The following is a 24,545-nucleotide window of genomic DNA, read 5'->3' on the forward strand; positions in this document are numbered from 1 at the left end:
AATCTCTACCTAGGCCCATAAACTAAGGAGACAATTTTTGAGCGACTGAATCATCTGACCTAATTAAAACACTCTGTTCAAAAACTATTTACAAAATTATATACAACTGCAGTATAATGAATTTCATCATGGTTTTGATCACACAGCATTAATTAAGTCACATTGGCGAATGGATCTAATAATGATAACTAGACCATGAATAAACAAGACCAGCTTGTCATTTCAAAATCTATTTTATTAACTTTATTTTAATCCAAGAAAAGTATTCTTTATTCAGAAATCATTATTTTATTAGCAATTTGAAAGCATCATTCAAGGATGGGCTTATTAGTCTTACACTTCAAAGTAAATCATTTAGCATGAATTCAAACAAAATAAAGTTTTCATTCCCTAAATTCTATTTCCCTGACTAAAACTCTCTACACCTAATTAAAGGATAAAGGCTGCTATCCTTACGTGCGCCAAGAGTCCGTCAGCACGTCATTCAGGAATCGGGAAACAAGAGAGCCCCCTCCTGTCAGTAGGGCCAGTTTTTATACCTTTCTTACTAGCTAATCTTTTCAAAAAGAACACTTTTCCTTGCCATCAGAGCTCCCATTGGTTGACAGATGTCAGACCATTTTCATGTCATACTTTCTTACCAAGTCCGGGGCACATCATAAACCCCTATTGTTCTTAGATTCCATCCTTCTAGCTTCCTCTGAAAATAAAAGTTTCACCGAACACGAAACCTCTCACTTCCTAAACTTAGCAGGCGATTCAGGCTTTTTATCCTTGGTGCTCTTCTCTAAGAACACGTACAACTCGACCATAACAGTTCCGCTTATTATTCCATTGTTTGAAAGGAAAACCCTTTTTCTGCATATGAGTGAAGGCTTCACTCTGGTCAAGTTTTGTATTTTCCAGCACTGCCAGTCAACCATTTTCTTGTGCCCACATGAGAATTAATATTTAAAGAAACACAAGAAAGTAATTAATTAAAAAATTGAAACCCATTCTGTTTCCCTCCCCTTTGCTAAATATTAACCAAGTTAATTATGTTATCTAGCCAAAGCACGAAAAGCAGCATATATAAAAACCTTCTTATTTTAGGCCACCAGGATTCTTCACGAGCTTTTGCCACAGAAAAGACACGACAAAACATATGCACAGAAATATAGCACATGCTAATTATTAAACAGCCGCATTTAATACTGACAATAACGATAGACAAGATTAGTTAATTATTTTCACAAACTTGCAAGTGCAACATGAAAGTATATTAGTCCCGCGTGTAGTGTGTGCAATTTTAATCTAGATTGGGTAATTATTTCAACACATGCTATTAATACGGTTACATTATGGAAGTTTAACTTTGCGAGTTTTGAACAACATCTCGCTCCATCAACAGTAATCATAACCCAGAGAGCACAGGTCCAACTAATAGAGGTACATCTGCTAACTATACCCCTCCGACAGTTTTTATCCCGGGGACCTTGGCAGCTATTTTATTGGACCTGAAGGAGGACATAGGGAAGCGTTTCTCCATATCAGAGATGAATCAGATGGCCATTCAGGCCTCGTGTTAGGCCGTGGCCAAAAAGGTGGAGGAGGTTTCTTTAAGGACTGACGCCCTGTAAGCAGAGCTCCCCAAGATCAAAGAAGCAATTGCCGCTTCTTCAGACGCCATGGATAAACTGGTTCAACAAAACCGAGAAATGCAGGATGACCTTGAAAGACTTGAAAATCATTCAAGGAAGAATAATCTAAAATTCCTGAATGTGCCTGAGGATCTCGAGGGAAATGATATCAAGGCTTTTATCGTTGCTGTTCTGAAAACAACAATCCTAAAGGACTCAACCGATGTTGATCAAGATTTATTGACGGATATTCAGGGAGTCCATCGGGATCTGTATAGAAGGAACCCTGCGAAGGAGCGTCCTAGGAAGATCCTTGTCAATTTTTTGACATATACCATCAAAGAGAAGATTCTTTCCTTGGCCCTCAAAGCAGGCTCAATTAGATCAACATCCTTTTCTACCCCCTTCTCTTTCACAGTACACTCTCACAAATCTCATATTACTGCGACAAAACAATGGGAGATGGGGAAGAGACTCACAACTTTGAATTCATTGGGGGCGCATGCCCAGCTGAGATTCCTCGCCTCACTCCACGTAATGTGGAATAATCACATGCACAACATCCATCATGTTGAAGAACCATCATGTTGAAGAAGCAGACAGTCTGATTGAAAAAATGAGGGGGGGCGGTAAAGAGGGGAATGGCGAGGCATTGCAGCTGGTAGTCAGGCGGTAGGGATAGTATGAATATTATATTTCCATTTTCTTTTTCTTCTTTGTCTCCTTCTTTCACTATAAACCAAGCTAATTAAGTTAAATTACTTTAGAAAAAATATGCACCTTTTTGTTAATCCATACATACCAGGGGAAGGGAGAGGGTTCCGTCAAGGAGCTTAATGCTCATGAAGAAAGGGAGGGTTCCTCAGGGAGGGTGGGGGGAGGTGGGGTGGGTGATGAAGGGAAAAAAGTAAAAAAATGTCCTTATTTCACAATAGTTAGTGGGTATCTCTATTCAAAAAAGTGGGCGTACCAGGGCCAGGGGGAGAGAGACTAGATGATGGCAGATAATAACATATCCTGTATCACCTGGAATGTTAATGGGCTTCGATGTCCACAGAGGCGTATGTTAATTTTGGATCACTGAAATAATATCGAGGGACAAAATATCGACTTGCCAAAATATCGTGGACAAAATATCGACAGTCAAAATATCGAGTTTGTATCTACAAACAGGTAAGTACAAAAATATCGAGTACAAAATATCGTTAACAATAATATAGATGTAAAAAATATCGACTTTATTAAAAACAGTGTTAAATTAAATTAATATTACATTTTAATTACTAAAATATACTTAAAAATACTTAAATTAAATTATAATAATTAAATAATAAATGAAAACAATAAAAATAATTTTTTACAATCTTATTTGTTGACCCTGAACCCTAAAAATACCCCTTTACCCAAAAACCCAAAACTGACCCTGAACCCTAAAAATACCCCTTTACCCAAAAACTGAAAACTGACCCTGAACCCTAAAAATGCCCCTTTACCCAAAAACTGAAAACTGACCCTGAACCCTAAAAATACCCCTTTACCCAAGAACTGAAAACTGACCCTGAACCCTAAAAATAGCCCTTTACCCATGAACTGAAAACTGACCCTGAACCCTAAAAATACCCCTTTACCCATGAACTGAAAACTGACCCTGAACCCTAAAAATACCCCTTTACCCTAAAACTGAAAACTGACCCTGAACCCTAAAAATGCCCCTTTACCCAAAAACTGAAAACTGACCCTGAACCCTAAAAATACCCCTTTACCCAAGAACTGAAAACTGACCCTGAACCCTAAAAATAGCCCTTTACCCATGAACTGAAAACTGACCCTGAACCCCAAAAATACCCCTTTACCCTAAAACTGAAAACTGACCCTGAACCCTAAAAATGCTCCTTTACCCAAAATGTATCAATATTATTTAATTACCAATTAATTATTAATTAACAATAACAATAAAGTAAATATATTAGCACATTAGCTGTAATTATTTTAATAATTAATATTATTTTTTCCAAATTAATTACTTAAAAATAACACAAAATTATATATATTAAAAATTTACTCTAATTAATGTAATTAACTCATTACAATTAATTAATTACCAATTAATTACTAATACAAAATATGTTCAAAATTATAATAATTAATTAACTAATTAATATTAATTAATTATCATTTAATTATTAATTAAAAATATTAACAAACATATATTAATTAATTAATTATTATTAAATTACTTCCCACCCTATTCCCCTATAAACCCACAACCCGCTACAGAATTACATTACGCAATTATTATAAAAACAAAATTCATTTAATAAAATATTTTATAACATTAAGAAACACTTTTCACACATATTATTACATAAAAATACACTATAAAATATTATATATTATTAAAAATTCGATATTTTTGCTATCTATATTTTATACAGTCGATATTACTTCACTTACCTGGAAAACGATATTTTTGTAGTCGATATTATGTCCAGTCGATATTTTGTCCAGTCTATATTTAAAACTCGATATTATGTCCAGTCGATATTTTGGAGTCGATATTTTGTCTGTACACCGTTAATTTTAAAATATCTAGAGCAGTCTCCAGCTAAAATAATTCTTCTCCAGGAAACTCACTTGAGTATTACTGAGGCAAGGGAACTTTTTGGAAAGATCAGATGGATAGATACATTTTGTTGCTCCGGGTAGTCCGTGGTAAACAAAGGAGTGGCCATTTTGATTAAAGCGGGTAGTGGCGGCACTTTAAAGTTCAGTTCAACAGACCAGTCAGGGCGGTGCGTCGTGGCAGGATCCGAGTTTAGTGGAAGGGAATCAACTATTGTATCATACTATGGACCGCATATAGACCAGCTTATTAAAAATATAGTCTAATTTGGTTGAGGTTAATACCCCTATAGGTATAGGAGGGTATTTTAATGTCCTTCTCGACCCTCTGCAGGACCGTTCCAACCATTGCCGCCATATTGTAGCTCCGAAGGTGAAACACTGCTGCATGCTAACTGAATACACTTCTTTAAATTTCAAAAAGACTTTATAATATTTCACATGATGTTTGTTGCAAGTTTTACTTGCCAAACATTTTCAAGGCTAGGCTTATGCACTGGCTCTTAGAGCCAAACCAGACCCTTGAATCGGCTCTGGCTCAGCTCTCCCTGTTAATCTTTGTTGTTTCACCCATCTCTATTGCTTCAAGTGCTCAACCGGTTTTAAGAGCTGTTTCACATGCTATCCGCGTTTTGTGTGAAGGAGGTTTACACACAGCTCCTTCCATCCTCTTCAAATTGTATGAAGAAGGTTTCTACAAAATCCTTGCAGTTGTGGTCTGTCAGTTTTACTAGTCCATGATAAGGATGGTGCAACAAGTCAAGCTGAGGGTTCTTGAGTCTCTTGAGTTAATTGGTCAAGCCGTGGGTGGCCTAGTACAGTTTCTATGTCCTGATCCTTCATTGAAGATGCATCAACTACAAACATATGCAGTGTGACTTTAAAAATGTGCCTTCTGCTCCAATCAAAGTGTAACAAGAAATGTTTAGAGGTTAGGAATATCTGTATATTTTTGGTCATTTTAAGTATTGCAGATCTGTGTTGAATTCTAATTATTAGTTATCAAATATCTTTTAAGAAGTGCTGGTATTGTTCATTAATATTATAATACTTTTGCTGAGAAGTGCACACACAGCATAATGATAAGTTGGACCTGATGGATCAGTGGATGAATCCATGCGTCACATCTATCTTTGCTTGACCTCATGGTCAAAGTTTTGATTCTGAGCCAGCCTTCACCTTTCTAAAGAAATAAATTGGATGCCATTGAGTAGAGTGATATTAAGCATCTGTATTTACTAAGAGGCCGGCTGGTGTACACACACTTCCAAGTGGTAACCTCTCTAATAATAAATATAATCTGTGCAGCAGATTTGAAGTGTGGTTCAATCAGTCTATCTGTGACATAAATAGTTTTTTAAACATAATAAACCACCAGGGTGCCCTTTTTGCTACTCTCTGCAGGAATGGCATGCACAAATGACATTGAATTTTAACTGTCAATTTATTAGTTGTCCATTGTTTTAAGATACATTTGAATACTTATGTGACTTCAACTTCATTCTGAAAATTATGTTAGACAGGCAAACTAATACTATTTCAGGAAGTCCTGAAGTAAGAGATATGATGGAGCTCATGGAGAATAACAAACCGCAGTACACTTACTACAGACTAGACAGTAGAAGGCGTTTGATGCTCCCAGGGAAATTGCACCTCACTTTGTAGACTCAAAAGAGCGTACCAGGTCTGGAGGCTGGACTTGGATATTCGAGTTTGGAGGAGATGTTGAGCTAGACATTTGATGCAGTAGTAGCACCTCAATTGAAAGTAGATACTGACCAGAGAAGGTGAGCAATAAAAGGCTGGACATACAATGGCTGGGTCAAGGTATTTTAGGCTGTACCCGCATGTAACTGTATCAGACATATGAGGGATGTACTTGGGCAGATGATGAGTGAGCCCCTGGAATTTCATGGCAGTACCTTAGTTAAGATAAGAGGCATAAAAAAATCACACCCACTGATTATACATTCCTAAACATGATATTAATTTGTGTGATGGTATGTGGTCAAAGGTCATGTGAGGTCACTTCCTGGGATGATTGTAGTCAAAGATCATGTGACAACTATTGGAGAAAAAACTAATCAAGATTTTAAGTGGAATTTAGAGCACATTGTGTTTTGACCAATACACTTGGCCCAAAGTGATTTAAATGCACAGTTTTGAACTTATTTCCTAAAACAGATCTTAGTGTAAGATGCAAAAATCCGCTTGCACATTGGCCTTTAAAATCCTATTAAGGTTTGACCATTGGTATTTGATCCTGTCAGAACTGGGGGTCTCTAGTTGGCTGAGGTAGCTACCTAAGTCCAAACAGGGAACCTTGCTTCTAAGTCAGGAAAAGGAAGGATATCTTCTCAGATAGCCCCTGCTCACCCTCTCGGTAGCTTGGCATGAGCAGCCAAGCTTAGCTCCAAGGCAAATATGTAAAGTATTTGCAAGCACGCTCTCAGCAACCCAATGATGACTCCACACGAGTTTCATAAAAACAATTATATGTTTATAAAAAAGATATATGATGAGATCACACGATAAAGATCCAGCATATGCGTATTTGTAGTATTTCACCATGCCAGTTATTTGGCCAGCTAGCTCTTGTAGGTTCTTCCAGTACTAATGAGCAATTCTCAGTTATCCAATGCAGTCCTAATGCAATGCTATGCAATTTGTAATGCAAGAATCAGTCACTTCCTAATGTCAAAAAAATGCAGTTCGTTATGCAACAATTAGGCAGTTCGTGATGCCAAAATAATGCGATATGTACTGCAACAATCAGGCAATTCATTATGGAAAAATAATGCAGTGCGTAATGCAACAATCAGGCAGGTCGTAATGCAAAAATAATGCAATGTGTAATGCAACAATCAGGCAGTTCGTAATGCAAAAAAATAATGCAATGTGTAATGCAACAATCAGGCAGTTCGTTATGAAAAAATAATGCAATGCGTAATGTAACAATTGTGAAGTTCGTAATGCTAACGATAATATACACCGGCACCGATCACGGTGCCCTGGACGGTCTCTATGTCACTCTCACTGACTCGCGGTCAGCTACTGCCAAAATGTGCCCCCAACACAGGTATGTTGTAAAACTAAGTGCAGCTCCACACTCCGGCCCAGGTACTGCCACTCCTCGGCAAGTACGGGGCGTGATACAAACTTGAGCGGAGGCTCGCGCTGCAAAGATGGGAAAGGCCAAGAGCGTTTCTCTCGTAGCCCGCACCCAACCCTGGCGCGACACATGCACGCTAGCTGAGCGTTACCTGGGGGGTACGATCTCACTCTCCTCTCCTCGTGGCTTGGGCCTTTGGTGCGACTTCGTTGATCTTGGGCAGTGGAATACGGGCCCCCGACGTGATGGTTCGAGGTCTCTCCTTGGCAAAGGCAGGCTCGGGTCGGCGGTGGTGAATCCTCACAGCTCCTCTGGGGGTGCCGGTCCGGGCCGATGGCAATGATGATCGCAGCACTTCTGGATATGCTGTCGATCAACTCAGAAAACACGACAGCTTTGGGACATACCGTCATGGGGCATTTTCTCACAAAGGTCGCAGGCTCATGAGGCCCTATCACCATGCTTCAAATAGACCATATTAGTTCATTTTCATGATAATGCCTCACCAAGTGCCAACTCAAGTCCCGAGGCTAAACCTAGCAGCGGATTTTTGCTGTTAAGTTTTAGGACCATAGGCATTTAACATTTAGTTTAGAATTGAGTATTTTTATAGGGATCAACAGAGGTCCTGATGAGTAGGCAGGAGGGGTCTGCCTATGAAACATGTCATGTCGACAAAGTAGCCCACACTTGTAATTCTACTTACTAACCCCCTTTTAATGTTCCCAGCTTGCGAAACTATTAAAGTTAATTTTTTCGATTAGCCAGGGAATTTTTAACCCTTTTCTTACACTACCATTCACGTAAGTAGGTCCCTACACTCCCTAACACATGTCACTATCCTCATCACATCACATAGCCTATTGTCAAAAATATAAGTGCTCCCGCATCGCTCGTAGGTCGAAGCACGCCCCGCCCCGTAGAGGGACAGGAAGACCCCAGTGATGGTAGAATTACACTATGGGATTCATAGTGTGTGAGGGGTATTTTAAAAACACACAGTGCCCTCATTCTGCCACCCGTAGAGATGCATAATTTTCACATTGCAGTGTATTCTCGAGTTTAGAGAAATATACAAAATCATATAAAATTAGTCACCACTCACAATGATAGAATCCCATTGTTTACAAGTCTAGCTCGGGAGGGTGATTCTATCATCTCCTCTACACTTCCCCAATTGATTTTTTGGAATTACAGCCCCAGAGCACACAGCAAGGGTCAGTCCTTTCCTTCAGTCTCTTCAGCTGTTTCTTCCTTGGCAGAGGTTCCTCTTGACCACAAAGTAGTTTCAATCATTTTCAGTCTGGATCAGTTCCATTCCAACGTTCAGGGGTTTCAGCTCTCATAGGTATATCCCTAAATGTATTTGGTCTTTGTGTTCAGGGGCACTGACCCCTGTTCAAACCAGTTCTGAGTGTCTCCCTGCCAGTGACACCTTCTTCCTTTGATTAGTGGGGGTCTGGATCCTTAATCACTCAGCAGGAGATGGGGCCATTGTTTTATGGCAGCAGTCCAGACATCTTTACCTCCAGGGGCTACTCCTTCCCCCTACACTCCAGATGCAGGTCAGCCTTTTGCTGTCTCACCTCCTCCCCTGGGTCAAGGCATTCCCCAGAGCTTATCACATTCATATCCAGACAGTCAATCCACAACCAGGCAGAGACAAACAGAAATGTTAGAACACAAAAACCGCCACTTCTAAAAGAGTGGTTTCTAAACACACAAAGCAAAAACCACATTTACAATAAGATGTGTTATTACATTGTGATGTCAGGCACACTAAACTTCACCTCTCCATCTCAAGCCTATGGGCGGATAGGCCGGAAACATAATGCGCAGTCGTCCCAATTCTGTCCTATGGGCAAGATGGCCTTGCAACAGTGAAAAACAAAACGGAGAGTATTTCCCTGTCAGGACATGGTACACACCTTAGTGCATGTCCTACCTTTCACATACATTGCAACCTGCCCAGGTGGGTACCTTGGACCTACAATAGGGGTGTCTGATGTGCATAAAAAGGGAAGGGTAAGGCCGGGCAAGCGGGTGCACTTGTCAGGACAACATGTCAGTTTAACAAACTGCGCGCAGGCACTGCAGTGGCAGGCTTGAGTTCTCTCTTTAGGGCTACTTGTGTGGGTGGCACAATTAGTGCTGCAGGCCCACTAGTAACATTGGCATTACCAGCCCTGGTACACATAGTGCACTTTACTAAAGACTTTACTAGTAAGGCAAACATACCAATCATGGACAACCAATTACCATTACACTTTACACAGGGAGCACTTGCACTTTGACATTGACCAGCAGTGGCAAAGTGCCCAAAGCATCTAAGCCAGTCAAACGCAATCCATCACAGCATCAAAAATAGATGAGGTAGAGGCAAAATGTCAGGGGTAATCATGCCAAGAAATGCCAGGTCTAACATATCCACATTGTTTATTTACAAATTGCATAACAATAATACTCCTTTGTTATTTGTTACTGTATGCTCTTGGTCAGAAGTGCTGATGCCTTCTTTTTCAATGCATATGTCATGTCTAGAGTTACTGGTATAGTGACTGGAAAGTACAGCATTCTTGCTGAGAAGTCAAGTTCTATTAAGGAGGTGATTTGGCTTTCCAGTGTACATTTAAATATGGCAAACAGTTTAACAGTTTCATAACATGAATCTTGTCTTTCATCTGTGCCTGTAGTTATACTGAACCATTCCTCTGTAAGTAAATATTTTCAATGTCTAGTACCCATGACAAACTTCAATCCTTTCTACATTCACCACTCAGAAAACAACACACTAGTCCAAACAACATTAGGTACATAGAGGGTGCCACCTTGAGGATTCTATGCAAGGAGACTACTGCAGGAGAAACAGAGGAAAATGTGCACCATTCAGGAAGTATGGAGAACACTGCAGCATCAAAGTGGGAGATACCACTTAAACAGCATAAAAAAGAGAGGTTATCACAGAACAGACTCTTAATAGAAAACCTTGACACCACACTGAGAACCTTAGAGGCAGTGCTGCTGCCTGCCCATCTACGGCTCTTCTAACTGGAGATGGAACTAGTGTCCTTACTCAGCCAAAGTACAAGCCTCAAATAGACCCACACACACAACCACCTACCTACACCTTACTATGCCTAACTGTCTTGCTGATGGATACCTGAGGAAACATCTTCTTGTACAGCACCATTAACACAACCTGCCTGTTAATATGAGGGGTGTATTCCAATGTTGGGACCTGCTTTATGTCCATGCACTTTTGAATGGTGCTTTTGATCAAAGGTCATTGAACAATCCACCCTTTGTCATAACTTAATAGTACAATTCACTGTAGAACATTCATAGCTTCCCCTATAAAACTACACTTACATTATATTTCGTTTTTAACATTGCTGCAACCCTAACATGTTTAAAACATACTGTTTGCCAAGAATTTCCCCAAATGCCCTTGATGGATATGCCCCAAGCTCTCTGTAAAGTTATTTTTAAATTAGGGGTGAGTTAAACTAAAAATTCACTTATGAATTTTGGTAGAATTAGGAAACTCCAAACTTCGTGAAGTTGATGAAGTTTTCTAACTTTACTTGAGGTAAGGTACATCCATTCAGGCCTCCCAGGAGTGATCATTTCCTGCGCAGAATGTCACTGGTAAGGCATCCTTCAGCCAAAAAGTTGTGTGTGGAGGCTGGAAATCCACCTCCTCAAGTTTAGAGGCAGGTGTTGAGGGCGCCCAGCTGAGGCCAGATTACTTTCAAAGAAAAAAAACTCGACAAGCTTTGGATCTCACAAAATATGAACAGTTTAGAAAATACATAACGTTGCAAGTCAGCCAACTTTACAAAGTTACACCCCTCTACTTTAAACCCCATCGAATTGTAAGGAATTTAAAGTTGGGTTGTGGAAAGTTAATAGAGTGTACTTTAATACATATTTTTAAAAATCCAGTATTCCTTCAAATAGAATCACACCAATAGTCATAAAGCACCAAAAGGCTCTGGCTGCTTTAACACTTTGAATACAGTGCCTTTCCCCTACAGATATCTGGGTTACTGTGCACCTGTAGTGCACATCTTTAATGTTAGGACGTATCTGAGGGTCATGTCCCCCTTAAAATATACTTCTTGCTATGGGCCTGCTTCTTCAGCTCAGAATTGGTAAGCTGTTCCAAACCTGTGTTTGCCAAGGACCCACAAATTATCTATTAGTTGATGTTAAGATATTACCAGCAGTGGCCCGTGCAGGTAAGAGCAGGGGGGCCGGGTGGGGGAGGATTTTGACGGACAATGACGGGGAAATTAAATAAATAATTAATTTTCCCTTGCCATCGCCTGTCGCAATCTCCCCCTCCCCACCCCCACCCCACCCGGCCCCACCGCTCTTACTTGCACTGGCCACGGCTGGATATTACTCATACAAATGTAACAGTGCCTGCCTGTTACACTTCCTGCATGCTAGCTGGCAGGTGTGGCTTGTCATGTGCAACTTAAAGTAGGCATACCGAGAAAAGTAGGCTCTAAACATATGGCTGCGCAGGGGCAGGGTGAGCATACATGTCTCACACCCACTTGCTTTGCCTCCCCTTACCACTATAGTCAGTGGAGAATTCATCCTATCTCCTAGCAGTGGCTACTAAAGCAATCTTGCAAAGTAATTGGGTAAGGAACAACACTTAGGGAGTGAAAGGGGTCTATGAATACTTGAGGCATTTCCACAACGAAATACATTTTAGAGAAAAATAATATTTTCTAATATTATTTGGCAGTATTAAATGTACGATATCAGAGGGCTCCACATAATGTAGTGCATGACTGTGCATTGCTAATGAACAAATTACATCTTCATTTCATGCAAATAAGAATTGTTACAGCCTGGTAATATATGCAAGACATTAAGTTCCAGTATTCTGAATCATCTCCAGACACTAATAAATATATTAAGGACGCCAAAGGAAATAATTGAGACATGATATGTGTGTTCGCCATTAGCAACAAACCACAATGTCAATTCAATCTATAAGATTTTTATTGAAACAACAACAGTTGCCTTCCTTCATGTAAATCTGTTGTTAGTTCAGCTTCAGCTCGCTCATTGCTCCTACTCTCTGGTTCGAAATCTGTCGGGCAGGTCATGTAAGGCTATTGCGTGGGATTAAAAGATTTGCTTTCTTCCAGCGACTCTTTGTTGTAAGAAACCAAGGAAATATAAAACAAGGAAGGATTTATTCGATACCGCCAATGCACACCAAAAGAGGGCTTTTTCTGCTTTCAGTAGGGTGCTTATTCTTTAAAGAACAAAATATGCAAGTGATTTTAATTATAGTAACAGAAGGGTGAATTATTGCTTATCTCGGTAAAGTGTAATGTTATATCCACATGAGCCGAGTGTAAACCCAATAACCTCTCACTCTGAGCCGGCTGTGTTTTTTAAACTACCATCATGGGCGACCTCAAAAGCTTCGACTGTGCACGTTCCAAGGTACATTTCCAATAAAGTAACTAATTTTGGCCTAATTCAGAACAGAATAAATCCCGTGTTGAATTCTCGGCAGAATGCTGTGCCATTTTCCATTTCTGTAACTCCCGTGAAGCACACATTCAGATGGGCACACAGTAAATCTTGACTTTGGAATAGGCTGTTTTTTCTTCTTCAAGTGAATGGAAGCAATTTACACCTTTTCCCAAATACGTTCTCCCTGTGGTCATGCCATTTTCCCGGTACAAATCAAAATGTCCACTGCGCCTCTGACTGTGTTTGTATCATAAGTGAGTTTGCCTTGCTAATTAAACGGTACTATCTTAAGTTTTACAAGCTCAGGAGCAGATGTTCTGAAACTTGATCCTGTTACTTGAAACGCTGCTCGTCGCTGGACTTGCCTTCACACTGGGAAGATAATAGATGTGGTTGTTATTATATAAATTGGTTTGTTGTGGTTCACCCGAGGCGAAGGGTGATTGCTACTGTTGAGGATCATAACACTGTCAAATCTTTAAGACCCGTCAGTGCTAAAACACTAGAGGTGAAGATCTGCTAGACATTTTCTTATTACATTTAACATTAACTAGATTGCTACCTTGTTATATTTTATGTTACAAATATGCTCCCACGTCTGCAACTGAGAATACAATTTTTATAAGGAGAAAGCTGGCCCTACGCTTTCAGAAACGGAAACTGTGGAAGAGAACCGCTTTATAAAAATTACAAAAAAGACGCCATTAACATTATTGTTGGAGAAACAACACTCGCTAATTGCTCTAAAGAAGTTCGTAAAAGATGGCGATGGATCATCACCTCTTCAGCCAAGGCCATTTTAAATGTGTTGTGTACCACCCACAAAGCTCAGGTTTCCTTGGCAAGTTGGCAACTCCTTTTACTCTAAATGGTTCGTAAACAATTGTTTTAAAACAGACCAGTGCTTATTTTGTAAAACAATAAGTGCCAGGGCCATCGTCAGGAGGCCACTGCAGGTGGACACCAGCCATTGCTCCCTCCAGTGCAGGCAGTGTCAGTAAAAATAATTATATTCTACATTCTAATTTTAACTTGTGTGCATATTGTGTGCTTGGGTGCATATGCTACAACCTCAGCGCTAACGCGGCTTCTATAATAAGACCCGCCTGAAGAGTAGCGCTGGGGCTGTACACGTTCTCGTTATTTGGCAGCGTCAGCGTCGAGGTCCCCTCCCTCCATCCTTCACTTCCCATATCAGGCAGTATGCTCAGTCAGCGCAGCGGGCGCACCGGTGGCGCGCCAAAGGCAAGCCCGTTTAAGCCCGTTTGCGCCCGTCCGCGCCCTGACGGGACCAGGGGCCACCCCCCTGTCTCCCAGCACAGCTACTCCTCTACCTTTTTAAAATCCCTTTCATCTGACTTTTCCCATTTGGATAGGCGGACCCTTGAGAGGCTCCATGAACATCGGCTACTGAGAGACGAAGTGGCTTTTAAATCGGAACCCACTTCCGGAAAATCATGTGGACTAAATATAAGAGTCCTGAACACACGTTCCCTGCATAAACACCAATTAGAAGTGTTTACCCTGCTTCATGAGAGCGATATTGATATCCTGGCTCTTACGGAGACCTGGTTAGGGGACTCCTCCGCCCCGGATATCATTGCAACCTTTCCAGATGGCTATGAAACACTTTGGCTCAATAGGCGGGGAAATGAAAGAGGAGGAGGAGTGGGCATTATTTTGAAGAAACACCTCATGATGCTGAACATCTAGAGGGGGCAGACCTACTAGGGGGTAAAATTTTGTTTAAAAACTCTTGCCTCCTTTTCATGGTAGTCTATCGCCCCCTCAGTCCCCTCCTACTTTCACAGACCTCTTTATGGAAGTGGTTACGGACCTATGTACCCGTTATAAAAGACTTTTAATAGTAGGTGACTTTAACTTTCACTGCTGGGACAGCATTCCACAGGATCCCACAGTACGTTATCTTGACTCTGCGATGAAAGCACTTGACTTCTGCCAGTTAGTCGATAGTCCCACAAATATTAAAGGCCATATTCTGGACCTCATTTGGTCATCACAGCCTTTGGCTACACAGTTAAAGATCACCCTGTGTGCCTGGTCTGATCACTTTCTTCTGAGCTGCTGGGTTCCGAGTGGCTGCCAGTTATCACTGTCACCTCCAGCCTGGAGATTAATTCGCGATTGGAAGAAGGTTGAAGCTAGCCATTTAGCCTCCGCCCTTGATACAGCTATTGGCACTTACCCTCATCCATGCAACTTGGCACAAGAATATGATCAACTTAGGACCACTATTTGTTCTGCCCTTGACCTAATAGTACCAGTGAGAAAGGTAAAAATTAGAAATCAAGAGCACGGCACCCCTTGGTTTAATGATGAACTTAGAGACCTAAAAAAAAGATTCGCCAAGCCGAGTGGAGGTGGCGGCTAGATTATAAGCTAGAAGACCTTAATTTATATAAATCTATCTTTTCTTCCTACAAATATGCAATCACAGAAAGGAAGGCTGAATATTATGAGGGCAGAATCCAGCTTGCTACAAATAAGCAAAAAGAAACCTTTAAAATCCTGAAAGAACACAGTCATAATATGGAGGCAAAGTCATCAGTTACTCCCATTGACTGTGATGCTTTCCAGGTTTTCTTTCTACAAAAAGTCGATGATATCCTCCTAGAAATAGGAAATTCCCCTCTGAGCCTTGGCCCCCCTTCTCAACCTATAGCCTCCCCTCCCCCTGAAATTCGGCTTGCCAATTTTCCTCCTTTGGATGCTCAAACCTTACTCCCCCTTGTAAACCGGGTGAAATCAGGTTCACCAGCAGACTCGTGCCCACCAAGAATTTTCCAACTGCCTTTGCCGAGTCTTGAAGGTCCTATTCTTAAATTACTGAATACCTCCTTGGATACAGGTTACCTCCCTCCTGTGCTGAAAGGGGCCAGAGTTATTCCCCTACTTAAAAAGTCAGGCGCAGATACCTCTGTCTTCAGAACTACAGGCCGATTTCCCAGATCCCGTACATAGCCAAAGAACTTGAACAACATGTCCTCAAGATATTGACCATCTTTCTTGAGGAACAAAGAGCGTTACATTCTAGACAAGCCGGCTTTAGAGCTCACCACAGTTATGTTATGTTATGTTATACTTTCTTATATAGCGCAATGACTCACCGTGAGGCATCTCGGCGCTTACTTGGAACACAACTCAAGTGAGAAAAACCATGAGGCAAAGAGAAAGGCAGAAAGGAAGGGGCCTTAATAAAGGAAAGCTTTTAGATGTTTCCTAAAATTTTGATAAGAAGGAATTTCTCGCAAGGAGATAGGGAGACTATTCCAGCAGACAGGTGCTAGATAAGAGAAAGCCATGCCTCCTGCTTTGTGTCGTCTGATTCGAGGGACATGCAGTAGTAGTTGAGAGCTGGATCTGAGAGTACGGCTCGGATTGTATTTTACCAGCTTGTGTTGCAGATATTTGGGGCCCAAACCCTGTAGGGCATTAAATGTCAAGCAACAGATTTTAAAGGTGGATCTTTGTCTTACCGGTAACCAATGTAGCTTTCTCAGTAATGGTAGCGAATGGGATCTTGCAGGCATATTCAGGACCAGCCTGGCAGCTGTGTTCTGGATCACCTGTAACTTTTTAAGAGAAGTCAGCCCAACTTCTGCCAAAAGGGCGTTGCCGTAGTCCAACCGGCTAATAACCATGGCTTGCGTCAGGGTTCTACGATGTTCTAATGGAATAAAAGGAAAGATTTTCCTAAGCTGTCTTAACCTGAAATAACAGGACCCGGCGACAGCCGCTACATGATCCTGCATAGAGAGAGAGCAGTTGATTTTTATACCTAAATTATTCACGCACTCTGTCGGTACAGGCGCGGGGCCTAACTGGGAGGGCCACCAGTCCTTCGTCCAGATGGCCGATGCCTTACCCAGCAACATGACTTCCGTCTTTCCTTGGTTCAGCTGGAGAAAATTGTTGGTCATCCAGTTGGAAATTTCTCGGATCCCTGTGGCAAGCGCAATCTGTCCGCCTCCTGATTGGGGCTGATGTTAAACAACAATTGCGTGTCGTCTGCATTTGAGATAGTTTTCGAACCCCAGGGCTTCCACTGCCTTAGCCAACTGTGCCATATAGATGTTAAAAAGGGTGGGGCTAAGGCAGGAGCCCTGGGGAACGCCTTTGTCCAGCGACATTTTTTCTGCCTGGTAGGAACCCATGATGACTGTCTGGGACCTATCTGTCAGAAAGTTTAGTTGCCACTTTAGGGCTAGCCCCTGGATACCGATAGCTCTTAACCTCTCCTGCAGCCTGACATGTGAGATGGTATCAAAGGCTGCGGAGAGGTCAAGGAGAATCAGGATTGCCGATCCTCCTGTGTCTACCGTCATCCGCAGGGAGTCAGTAACCGCTAAGAGAGCGGTTTCTGTGCTGAAGCCTCGACGGAAACCGGACTGCAAGGGATCCAAGATGCAGTTTGATTCCAGGTAGAGATTCAGCTGTTGATTAATCATGCTCTCAAGTGCTTTACCCAGAAGGGGGAGCAGCGATATCGGTCAATAATTGCTCAGCTCTAAAGGATTGGCCGTAGGCTTTTTTAGTATGGGATGGACAAAAGCTTCCTTCCAGGGGACCGGAATGTCGCCCTCTGAGATTGATAGATTAAAGATTTTCTCTATAGTAGGCGCTAGTGAACGAGACAAAAGTGCCATGACTCTAGGAGGGCAGAGGTCCACCGGAGAGCCCGATTTCACGGACTCAAGCGATTTGAGAGTTTCAGCTAAAGTAATTGGTCTAAAACTTGTAAGGGTGCAGTCCCTCCATCAGTACGGAGCTGGTGATGCTATCTGCCTTGGATGAGTTGAGAGTAATGGCTGACAAGAAAGTATTGAGTGCCCTGATTTTATTAGACCTTTCAGCGGCATTCGATACGGTCAGCCATAAAATCCTCCTGTCTCGCCTGGCTAATGTAGGGGTAGAGGGACCTGCCTTTCAATGGCTGGAATCCTTCTTGACTGAACGAACGCAGAGGGTACAGTTGGGGGATCAGGTATCGATCACCGGTTCCCTGACGTGCGGTGTTCCACAGGGTTCAACACTGTCACCTCTGCTTTTTAATTTATATCTTCAACCGCTGGTGGAGAGACTGGCTCAGCTGGACTGTCAGGTTTCCAATAATGCAGACGACACCCAGCTACTTGTACGGATCAACAACTCTAGCGCTACTCAGGATTACGTACAAGAAGTGCTGCGTTTCACAGCGAGCTGGATGACTGACAACTCACTCAAAATAAATCCAGACAAGACAGAAATTCTGGCTATTCCATGTATCAACAGCCCTTGGTGTGACCTGTTTTGGCCGCGGGAATTAGGAGTTACTCCTACCCCAGTCCCAGTGGTCAGAAGTCTGGGCATCAAAATCGACGCCGACCTCTCTATGAACAACCAAGTGTCGGCAGTGGTTGGCACCTGTACAGAGATATTGAGGAGTTTGCGGAAGCTTGTCCCTCTTCTTACCACTATTTCCCTCCAAGTCATTGTTTCTGCTACAATACTGTCCAGGTTGGATTATGGGAATGCCCTCTACATTGGCCTCCCCTGGAAATCATTAAGAAGACTACAGGTTGTGCAGAACGATGCGGCACGCCTTATTCTTAATCTACCCAGACGGTCTCATGCCTCCCCATTGCTCTCCAAATTACATTGGCTACCTATTAGGCAGCGAGCTTCTTTTAAGGGCCTTTGCATTGCCCACAAGGCCATCTATGGACAGGCTCCAGTATACATTTGGGATCGCCTGACGAGTTACACTCCTGCTCGGACTCTTCGTTCCTCTGCTGCTTGCCAGCTGGTTATCCCATGGTTTTATTTGGCCCACAAGGGTGGGATAACCTTTTCCACTTTGATCCCACAGCTTTGGAACAACCTTCCTGGAGATTTGCGTAAAGAACTGGGTCTCTTTCCTTTTAGGAAAAAACTTAAAACTATCTTGTTTCAGGAGGCACTGATCACAAATTAAGCCTGTCCACTCCGGCTCAAATGCATTGTCTGCTGTAATTCTCTCCTCTAGAAGTGCGAAGAGACCTGATGGTGAACCTGCGCTATATAAGAACTAACTAACATTAACATTAACATTAATAACACAACTATTAATCATCACACTCCTACAGGTGTGACTATTCCAGGACTTCAAAGCTATAAGATCGGCTTGGGAGGCATGTATTAGTCCTTTTGAATGTATATGGAACTAATAAACAACTGTTGCTGTGCTCATCTCCAAATTACACAAACAGCACCACCATGTGGCAAGCTGTCATAAGTGCCAGTGTTGACAGTTAAGTGCTGGTGCTGAGCACCTGAAATCACCAGCTCAATTTAAGCACTGAAACAGACCCTCCAGCTGTATGTGTTTATGTGAATTGCACAATCCCAGTGAAATTTACTGAAGAGCACTATGGCCAGGACTTTGTCACATTGGTCACAAAAGCTCTGTCTTGCGTGTTTTACTTTTTTTGTGCTTGAATGTTCCACATCCAGTAGTCAAGGCATGAGGTATTTATACAGCTGGCTATGGGTCTATGCCCTGCAGATCACCAAGTGCCCTTGAGTGTGTCCAAAAGCTGTGTTCCAAGCTAGTCAGTAGGCTCGCAGAAAGCACCCACACAGGAGAAGCTTGGACCAACATTGCCGTCATACACTATTCACCACCGCAGACACATAGCTATAGGACAGGAAAAGTGCTGGAGGCGCCTGTAAATGAGCTCGACTAATGAGAGACCAAACTGACTCCAGTGGGGGGAGAGAGAGAAGAGATGCAGAATGGGGTTCAGAGTCCTGCAACGGCTGCCTCGCCCAAGCTCTAATGAATAAAAGCTCACCCACTTGCACAATGAGCAACTGCCCATTCCTGCCACTGCAAGCTGATGCTGGCCTTGCTAGTTCTGTTCTTGGTTTCATTCTAGATGTGCAGCAGAGGGAGGCCAAGAAAGCACAACAAGCCAAAGCTGTGCCCGGCAGACTACCTCACACCAACTGTTAGAGAGAAATAGAATGCCCTGCAATGAGACGGACGTTCATTCTGGGACAATAATGGTCTGTTTTTCTGTATCTCAAAATAGTCACAAAAAATAAAATAAAAATATCCCTTTGATATGATGCGAAATTTTGAGATTGACACAGCAATATTCTGGGTTAATCTCAGAGGGAATAGATTTGATGTAATGTATGAGATTTGCCTCCCAAACAAACGTATTGCAACAAACTTGTAGTTGCATATAAATATGGAATGCTTGACGTATAAAATCTCATTTGAATATGTATATGAATGTTACCTTATCATAGGTACTGTCTTCTGTTACTTGAGAAAGTTGCCAAGAGATCAGGTCTTATTTCATTAGAGACTACAGAAGGTGCTTCCTATGGATAATATTGGGGCCTTCACAGAAGTTAAGATAGGCAACCCTAAGGGTAATCACTGACACCACAGTAGTGGATATGTGGGGTCAAGCAGGTGGTGGAATCTGAGGGTAATCCTGGATCCTCCAATAGTGGGTTCTGGAAGCCTACTCAAAGGTGCAGATGAAGTATTTCCATGATAACCGGAGACACAACACAAGTGGATCTATTGGGGCCACCAAGAAGCAGAGGTGGATTACCGCTAGGATAACAATAGACCTCAAACTAATGTGTATATGGGTTTCACCTAGAAGCTGAGATAGCGCAAAGAAAGACTAACCACACATAGCACAATTGGATGTAGGGAGTCTAGGCAAAAATGGAAAAAAGTGCTATTCAAGGGTAATCAATCGAAGCCACCTTGTATCAATTAACAAGTCCACCCAGAAGCTATTTGACAAAGCTCCCAAGAGTTGATGGTTATAGAGTGCTACTAGAGGATTGATGCAAGGTGGCAAGAAATGAAAAGCCCGTGGAAGCAAGTAGCAGTTAGGTACAAGGTAATAATTGGTGAGGCAGGATGGGTGCATGCAGCATTAGATAGTGGTAAGAAGGTCAGGTTTTCTGGTCAATTGGCTTCCCTGGCTATAGAGGCCTAAACAGGAAAGACATCCTCCGCCTGTAAGACATTAGCAAATCTGCTGCAGCTGCTCCACTCAGAACTCTCCAACCAAAAGACAGGAGAAATATAACAATAAGTTATCACACTCCCAGGAATCACCACCCTGTACTTATCATCTTTTCATGGGGGAAAGTTGAAATTTTGAAACAAATGGCTCACCAAAGAGCAGCTGCCGTTTGACATTTTCATCCACATGTCATGTAAATGACAACTTATAACTGTGCCATTGAAACCGGCCTTCCATAAATTCAAACACAATTGAGCGGAATTATCAGCCAATGCCCTGTGCACTTCTAATGGTCTCTCACTGCACATCATACCCATGGAGCTGAAAATATGCAACACACAAAGACTGCCCGCATAGCTGAGCTCCCTGTTAAGAGGTCATTATTTTGGTATTACGACATCCCAATAGGGAGCATGCTGGAATTATTGCTTATGCTTTCTTATATGTGTTATCCGGGGCACATATATTTTAAAGTTCATAGAAACAGGGATAAGCAATAATTAATGAGATATTGGAGCTAGATAAAAGAACTTTATACCATTAATATCGACGAAATAATTATTGTTTTAAATAAACAGGGTCAGAAGGCAGATCCATTGATGAAATGTGTAAAAGTGGAATCCTACTACTCTAGGAAATATGCGTCAGGTATTGAACTGCAATGAATTACATAGGGAAAAGACATTTTTGAAAATAATTCAAACACAATTTACTAAAGAACATTATTATGCAGGAGGAATGTCCTGTTTGTAAATGCCTCCACAAAATGCCCTGTATCTTTCCAGGAACTTACTGGCTCCTCTAACCCAGGTGGTACAGTAGGAAGAAGATTAAGGAGGGTAGGATTTCCACTGGCGGGGAAAGAGTTGTATGGTATTCTAAAAAGCAAGTCTGTAGGAAGGTTTGGCACGCTCAAACTATTGAATTAATTATCCTTTTATCATTAACACACACTAAGAATAGTTTTGAGTAAGTTGACCACAAGGCAGGGGAAATTATGCAGTTTAGGAGGAGAGCACATCTGACTTTCTCCAGAATAGGATCAGGATTTCCGCCACTCTTTATTGTGTTACTCTTGGAATTTGGTGCACCCTACCTTGGTATGTTAACACTGCTAACAGTTGGATAAGCTAGGGAGAAGGACATTGCTATCATATTACTGTGTCTGACTGAGGAAGAACTAAGGACTCATATACTTCTTTCTCTTAAAGCATACATTCTCAAAGTGATCACAAAGGTGAGGGAAACTGGCATCCTGAATACAGGTGGAGCATGAAGGATAAAGTGGCTAAACCTGCCTTGCTCTGATAACCATGCCGTGGCACCATAGAAGCAGATCCTGGATGTTTGCGGAGTTTATTGTTACTCCAAGAAGAAAACCGTCAACTTTCTGTAAAGTTGGTGCCTAGATGATTTTGAACTCTGAGAGGTCCAGGACAAGGTTCCAAAGCAACCCGTCTCCGGCATAACGCAAGGTTTCTTGGTGTGTCCCAATTAGAGATTTCATGCAATAAAGCTCATGTCTCTTGTGGGGCCATGGTATTACTAAGTTCCAACATACAATGCAAAAGCCAGAAACAGTGGCAATGTGACCCCAATATTGAAACCATCTCACTGGTTACAGAATTCAAGTTCGTCTAGCTCAAAGTTTTAGGCACAATACCAAGACTTCAGAAGCATCCAGAATTCAATGTATTACACCTTGCATATTTCAGCTTGGACTCAGTGTCCTGCCTTGCCCAAGTGAAGGGTTTGTAGTGTAGTTCCTATATTCCCAATAGGCTCTGCGCATTGGAATAATATATACTGTAGTTTAGACGTAGGACTGAGGTCGACTAGGTCTCTACCGAATATATTAGACTTAATTGTGAGTGCCAGCTAGCTCAGATGTCACTAGAAACTTTCTCGAATAAACAAGAAGGGATTAGTCTCTGACAACCATATAAGATGACAACCTTGTTTCCCCAGAATGAAACGTACCTCTAGAGTCGCGGAAACAATAGACGGCTATTTCACTCAGTCAATCGTGCATGCTTAGTTTCACTAGAGTGCTTTAGAAATAGAGAGACGGGCATTTTCAATACAAGTATTTATTGAACAGTCTTATTTCTTAAGCATAAGAAATGCACTGCTACAATTGAAATGCTAGTAAAGAAGGCTGAGGCATATAATACGAATAGTATTATAAAATAGTACTGTAAAAGCATGATATGGTTTCTAAGCCATAAACATAGAATACATAAGAGGATTTTATTTAAAATCCTGGTGATTGCCTTTTGAGCTCTTAACCACATAGGTCCTAAGTACCTGGCTGTACACCCGCTACAATCCCTCTAGAAAGATTAAGTCATCGGGTAGTAATCTGATAAATATCCCCAGATTTCACTACAAAACCAAGGGTGGGAAGACCTTGACTGTCCTGGTCTCTAAGGCCTGGAATGCCATTCCCATAGATTTCAGACTTTTGGACCAAGATACCATCTTTAGGAAGCAATTAAAGACCTGGATTTTTAATTCATCAGATACCTTGGTAATGGCTGCCATTTAGCTTCCCAAATGTACTGCATATCTCTTTCAGCGCCAGGATGCTCCTTTCGGAGCGACAGTAGCGCTTTACAAATACGAAATTACATTGCATTACATTACATAAAATGCATTAAATACATACAGTGATAAAATGATGGCTAAAAGTACTCAACTGGTGTTTCTAACGTACGCCTACCCCAGTGTACCTAACCTAAGCCTAGTACGAGGGAGGAGTAAGTGAGGAGTAGTTTTAAGTTTTAGTATTTCTCTTCCAAGAATCTGTTCAAGAATTCTCTAGGGATCTAATCAGCTCCGAACCTTGGTTTTAGAATGATAGAGGTCTGGTATCTCTCTCTCTCGGGACTCGATCTCCCAGCAACCTACAAGGGTAGCCTGGAAACACTGGAGCTGGATTTCTCGGCAGGAGAAAAGACAGCGTCTTTTCAGTGCGTCAGTTGGAGGGTCGGCTTCCTTAAGCACTTGCATCAGCAGGGCGTCGGGCAAGTAGTTAGTCAATCTGCTCCGGAACCACGGTGTGTTTGACTTGGCAAATGTAGGCATATTTAAACCCCTAAAGGTGCTGAGTCTGACGTAAGATTGGACATAATATCGTCACTAGTGCCTTAGTTCCTTGGAAACTCCCGGATTTCTTGGATAAATCAGTGTTCAAGCAGGGGGAGGTTCCTGACTGCTGAGGGCTGGTTTTACCACAAAATCAATGTGGATTCTCGGAGTTTAGTGGAAGTAGCCACGCCGTATTAGGGCTGCGCCGGCTATAACTAAATAAGGCAATGATTCTTTATGCCTAAATAAGGACTGGATGGTTTACACCTATATATGGGCATGAATCGGGAAAAGTTACACTAGGGTCCTAGATTCCAACATAACACCCACTCCACGAATGTTAAGTTCAATCATACATAAGCACTGAACATATTTCAAAGCAACGTGTTTAAAATCCCACCCCAAAATTCAAAATACATTTGCGAATAGGCTTGTCTGCAAAAATCATAGGCATCATGAAATCAAATATAAACTATGAGCATATATCTTCACATTATATAAAATGAAAGTACAGTCATTAATCGATACCTGAGATCAATCTCATAGCATAATTGT

Source organism: Lissotriton vulgaris, chromosome 9 (assembly GCF_964263255.1).
Source record: "Lissotriton vulgaris chromosome 9, aLisVul1.2, whole genome shotgun sequence".
Classification (NCBI taxonomy): Eukaryota; Metazoa; Chordata; class Amphibia; order Caudata; family Salamandridae; genus Lissotriton; species Lissotriton vulgaris.